A 6781-nucleotide genomic window follows, 5' to 3' on the forward strand; every position below is an offset into this window, starting at 1 on the left:
AAAATAATCCAAGCATACAGGTTGATGACTATGAGATAGGGTTAGCCAACCTAGTACAAGGAACACAGATTCACAAGAAGAAGAAGAAGTGAAAGAGGAAAGGAACGAGGAATTCGAAAATAATGAATCAATGATGTTCCTGTTCCTCAAGGAGGAGAAGATGCTCGTTCCTCTAAATGAAGGAACTGAGTCCACCGAGGCTAACAGAGGAACAACTGAGCAGAGTTCCTCATCCACTCAAGGAACTCATGAGGAACAACATGTTCCTATAAGAGAGTTTCAACCAAAACCTTGGAGATTACAAAAGTCACATCCTGTGGAACTCATAATCAGCGACATATCCAAAGGTACGCAAACTAGATCTCAGTTAAGGAACTTTTGTGCATTTCATGCGTTCCTATCAATGATGGAACCAAGAAATCATGAAGAAGCCTTAACTGACTCTGATTGGATTATTGCAATGCAAGCTGAATTAAATGAGTTTGAAAGAAACAAGGTATGGCATCTAGTTCCTTCATCTAAACAACAAAAAGTAATTGGCTTAAAATGGGTGTTTAGAAACAAACTAGATGAATATGGAACCATTGTAAGAAACAAAGCTAGACTTGTAGTAAAAGGTTATAACCAACAAGAAGGAATTGATTATGAAGAAACCTTTGCTCCTGTAGCTAGATTAGAAGCCATTAGAATCTTAATTGCATTTGCTGCTTACATGGGATTCAAATTATATCAAATGGATGTTAAGTGTGCATTTTTAAATGGCTATCTAAACGAAGATGTATATGTTGAACAACCCCCTGGTTTCGAAAATAACAATCTCCCAAATCATGTCTACAAGCTTGATAAAGCTCTTTATGGGTTAAAACAAGCACCTAGATCATGGTATGAGAGATTATCAAGTTCCTTTTAGAAAACAACTTTAAAAGAGGAAAGGTTGATAAAACCTTGTTCCTAAAATCTAAAGGAACTGATATTTTGCTTGTTCAAATATATGTTGATGACATCATATTCGGAGCTACTAATGAAACATTGTGCAAAGAATTCTCAAGTCTCATGAGCAATGAATTTGAAATGAGTATGATGGGTAGTTAAATTTCTTTCTTGGACTACAAATCAAACAAACTGAAAAAGGATAATTGTTCACCAACAAAAATACATAAAGGAACTATTAAAGAAATATGGCCTCGAAAATTCAAAGATAAATCACACTCCTATGGGAACTTCAACTAGATTAGATGAAGACTCCATAGGAACAAGTGTTGATCAAACAAAATATAGAGGAATGATTGGTTCACTTTTGTATCTAACTGCTAGTCGTCCAGACATAGCTTTCAGTGTTGGTTTGTGTGCTAGATTTCAAGCAAATCCAAAGGAGTCTCACCTCACTGCTGTGAAGAGAATTCTTAGATACCTTAAAGGAACAGATGATCTTGGACTCTACTATCCAAGAAGTGATACATTCGAACTAAAAGGATATGCAGATGCAGATTATGCTGGAGATCTTGTTAATAGGAAAAGCACCTCAGGTATGGCACAATTCCTTGGTCATAGTTTAGTTTCTTGGAGTACCAAGAAACAAAACACAGTTGCTTTATCCACTGCTGAAGCAGAATATGTAGCTGCTGCTGCATGTTGCTCTCAAATGCTTTGGATAAAACAACAACTTAGTGACTATGGAATAAACTTTGAATGTGTTCCTATTTATTGTGACAATACAAGTGCTATAAGTATATCTAAAGATCCAGTGCATCATTCTAGAGTAAAGCATATACATATTAGACATCACTTTTTAAGAGAAAATGTGAAAAAGGTTTGATCAAACTTGAGTTTTGTCAAACTGATTATCAGATTGCTGATATCCTAACTAAGCCTTTGCAAAGAGATAGATATGAAAAATTAAGGCTTGAGTTAGGCTTAATAAAAATTAAGTGATTGTTCCTATGTCAATTCCCCCATGTTTGAATCAATTTGAGTGACTTTGTGTGCTAAAAATAATTGTGTTTAATTGCCTAAGACCATTGCAAATTGGAATGTTGAAAACATAACATGAAGTCAAAGAAACTAAACAACTCACAAATGTCACATAATACTCCCCTTACTGTTCCTAAGGTCAAGAAACATGCATAGTATGAAGGATATTGATATGTAGCATTAGTTGTTCCTATAGCACAAGTTCCTTAGCATTTATTTTCTTTCAAAAATTAAAATTCATAAAAATCCGAAAAATCCGATAAAATCCCAAAAATAAGGGGAACCAGTTTAATTAAATCTTGGTTCTTTTTATCTTTTCGTTTTCTTCTTTTTATTTTATTTTTATTTCTTTGCTTTATTTCTTCCCGCGTGTCATAATTACTATTACATGCAAAACTTCCTTCTTCAATTCATCTAAGAAACCGTGTTCCTCTCAAACGCTTCATCTTCACCAAATCCGAAACCTCATCACACCCTTTGATACTCCATAAAAACCTCCAAACCTTCAAAATCATGGCAAAAACTTCAAGAAACTCATTTTCCAACACCAAAAACAACCGACACTTCAAAAATGGAAATTTCTTCATCTCCAACAAAACCCTTGAAACCGACATAATTCAAGAAAACCCCATAGAGGAACAGCAATTAGAATCTCCTAGAAGGAGATATGAGAAGAAGAAAATTGATTGGGGAAGAGATGAAGAAGAAACCCCGGAACAATCTCAGGGGGAAGAAGAAGAAACTGCACCTGTTCCTTCCAAAGGAACTGTTTCTTCGTCTTCCAAGAAAAGGGTCGAACGAAGTGAATCTAGGTATGTCTTGGGCTTTTGCGTCGATTTAGAATGGGCAATAAAATTGAATTTCTAGAATTAACCTCCATTCTAAAGGAACAAGGCATGGAATTCTTGTTTGAATTCGCCTTTAATAATGCTCTTGTTCCTCTAGCTATGGATGAGTTTTGTGCAAATTTTGTTAATACTAATGGAACTTGCACAACTGAAGTTAGAGGCAAGAAAATAAGGTTTAATCAAGCAACTTTAAGCAAAGTATGGGAAGTTCCTTGCAAAGGAACTGATTTGTATTTTAAAAGGAAAGGAACTGTTTCCTTTCCAATTTTCCTCAAGACAAAATCTTAGAATATTTTGGAGGAACAGCTGGCCAAAACAAACTTAACCATAATACTCTCTCCCCTTCACAAAGTACTGTTTAACTTGGTTTGGAGAGCACTCATTCCTCGAACTGAAAAGAGGAATGAAGTGGGTCTCTTGGATATGTGTTACATGTTTTGCTTGCCACCACATACAAATCAATTTCCCTTCCCTCTTCATTCAACACTTAACCCATTGATTGAAAATCAGTGTTATTGGTACGGTGCCTTGATAACTTCCTTACTTCATCATTTGAAGTAAGACTTACTGGTTGGACCACCATAGGGTCAAACAAGGGAACATCTTGAATGAGAAGACCCTAAATGGACTTGGTTGTCTGTCCAAGAAGGTGTTCTCATTCAAGGAAGAATGGCTTCCAGTTCCTCAGGAAAAAGAAAATGCCCAAACTGACTTAGAAGAAATATGATGTAATCTTGGATAACCTGTTCCTAACCGGAGGAACCAAACCTAAGAGGCGCAAACACATTGCCACTAAGCCTAAACCCTCTGTTCCTTGAGAGTGAGAAAGAGCACTCGTCGAAAAATTGCTCCTGTTCCTGTTCCTTCCAACGAGGACTCTCCTTTAGTCCTTTCGGATAATGAGGAACAGGTACCCTCACTCTCAAGGAACCATACCTCCACCATCTCCCAAACTCTCTGTTCCTTTCACAAAAATACCCTCCATTTCACCTTCGTCCTTCTCTGTTCCTTCAGTTTTGAGCAGTTGAAGGATGAAATAAAAGGACCAAATCCTTTTGCTTCCACCTCCACAACTCTTCCACCCACACCACCATTTCTTCCTCCCATTTATCACCCTTCACCTTCTGTTTCCATTCCTGGAACAGATGAGCCTTCCACTCAAACCTCCCAGTTCCTTCACAACATCCCCCATCTGCCTCTAGTTCCAAGGGTAAGGAACAGGAAAATCCGGATGACACTAATGGGTTAATGAAGTCTGCCTTCCTGCACAACATATGATAAAATTTTACAATCATCTTCATTGGACTTTGGATGCCAAAACTGATACTATGTAAGTCTTATGAAGAATTGAGTGATACCGTGGTTGCACAGCATAAGAAGATGGACACTATGGCTCGTACCTTGGAGGAGCTGAAGGAACAGGTTGAACTACATCATGGGGTGGTGATGAAAAAATTGGAGGATGTGGTTGAAGAAGAAGTTGTAGAGGAACACCATTCCCCTTCCCTTTCTTAGTTTTTTTATTGTTGTTTTGTTGTTCCTGTTTCTTTCATCAAGGAACACAACTTTTGTTTCTTCTTTTTCTTTTCTTTCTTTGTTAATGGAACAAGTGCTATATAATCAATGACTTTTGCTATATTGTCTATGTTTCTAAATGCTTTGCATAATTTCTTCCTTGGAATGGCTAGTATTATGTGATTGATGTTTGAGCAAGTTTACTCTTTGATTTTCTAACTTAACCACTAATGGTGCTTGCATATTGGTCTTAAGGTGTTAAATCAATTCATCAATTCATGCAGAGTCTATTCTTTTTGAGGATGACAAAGGGGGAAAAGGATTTAAGGAACAAACTGTACATAAACTTAAAAAATGAAAATTGAAAAAAACTTAAATGAAAATTAAAAAACTTAACAAATTGGATAAGGTAAATGAAAAATCAAAAATAGGTTAAGGTAAATGAAAAATCAAAAACTTCAGTTACTCACATAATTGTGTTTTATTTTTCATTTTCTTCTTTATGTTTTTATTTTCATTCACTTATATTATTTGTTATTTTCCTTAGTTTGTACCTTTGTTGTCATCATCAAAAAGGGGGAAATTGTTGAACCCTAGTTTTGATAATGACAAAGAAACAAAGGAACAAACTAAGTAGTGAACTAATGAATTATTTAAGTGTATGGTGTCTAAGGTATCAATGCAAGGAACTGGGAGAATACAAAGTCAATGAAGAAGTCAAGAGAGGATTTCAAAGGCTAAGTAAAGAAGTTTCTATGTTGATACTGGAGCAAGCATTGGATCAAGAATAATAGAAGCTAGGCGTTTTATTTTCTAGTTCCAATGTAAAGGAACAAAGAAAGAATGGTAAGGAACTGTGGCAGAATATTTGAGAATGAAGCGTTTGTTCCTTGTAAGGAACAAACTAGTGGCACTTAGAAATATGTTAAAGGAACTGAACTAATATAAGGAACTAGACTTAGGCGTGTACTTAGTATAACGATTAAAAGAAATGGAGTAAGTCATGCCTAGATTATAGGAAATTAGTTATTTCTAATTTCAAATGATAAAATCAGTTTTAAAAAAGAAAATCTGTTTTGGAAAAGATTTATTTTTCGGAAAATAAGAAAATAAATATCCGGTTGTTAGAAAGATTTTATTTCAAAGATATTATTTTCTTAAAGATTAGAAATTCAGATTTAAAGATAAAAAGAGTTTATAAAAACTGATTTTCGGATAATGCTAAGGAACTCCTATTATTTAGGAGTAATGGCTGCATTTTATCCACGTTCATTTATAGTTCATGGGATCATGGGACATGATGTAAAACGTGTTCCTTAGGGGAAGGAACATCATGGGTAAATGGATTAAAACGTGTACTCTAACATTAATCCCACGTTCTTCATGATTAACACTATAAATATAGAAGTCTAGATAAGTTCCAAATTGTGTCTGACTAAGTAATTAAGTGAGTTTAACTTATTAAGTGTCAGTGCCTTCATTCTCTCATAATAGCCATTTGTTCTTTGCCTTCTTACTCTAATTCCACTAAGCTTATTTCGATCAATTGTATTTTGGTTTTTGGGGTAAGGGAACTTTGAGTGAAGTTCTGTAAGAGAAAGGCTTTGAGTGAAGCTTGTATGTGTGAGAAAACTTCGAGTGAAGTTGAGAGGAACTGCTGTTAAGGGAACAGTGGTTCAGGAACTTGAGTTTAGGAACTCAAGGTGGGGCTCGAGTTAGAATTAGGTTGTAACAGAGTTGTTTGGCCTAATTAGTGAAAGTGTTGAGTTTAAAATCCCTAGTGGTCGAGGTTGTTTCTTCTTGTTGGGCCCAAGAAGTTTTTCCTCGTAAAAATCCCTTGTGTTCCTTTAGCTTGTTTATTCGTTTAAGTTTTAATTTCCGCAAAAAGTTACGTTTATTTCTACACCTACAATTCACCCCCCCTCTTGTAGTGTTCCTAGGGAAATAACAGACCATGTGGGAAAGCTAACCCCGAATGCCCTTGTATGAAACACAAGAGTAGCCTAGGAACATGGAAGTATGGGTATCCAAAGGCATTTAGAGAAGAAACAAGTACACATGAAAATGGTTACCCACTTTACAAACGGAGAAATGATGGTCAAAAGCCTATCATTCGCAAGTTTGCCAGGATAATAGATGGGTTATACCATATAATCCTTACCTCTCTACCCTCTTTGATTGTCATTTAAATATCGAAGTTTGTTCAACAATCCAAGCAGTGAAGTACATATACAAGTATGTTTACAAAGGCCATGACAAAATATCGTTCGCTGTGTCAAAAAAGAAAGATCCAAAACCAGTCGATGAAATTACACAATTTCAAACTGGCCGGTGGGTTTTGCCATGTGAGGCTGCATGGAGAATTTTTTCGTTTGACCTCTTTGAAATGCATCCTCCTGTGCTTCCTCTTCAAGTCCATTTGCCAAATGCACAAACAATCCAGTTCA

This window comes from Beta vulgaris, chromosome 1 (assembly GCF_026745355.1).
Source record: "Beta vulgaris subsp. vulgaris cultivar EL10 chromosome 1, EL10.2, whole genome shotgun sequence".
Classification (NCBI taxonomy): domain Eukaryota; kingdom Viridiplantae; phylum Streptophyta; class Magnoliopsida; order Caryophyllales; family Amaranthaceae; genus Beta; species Beta vulgaris.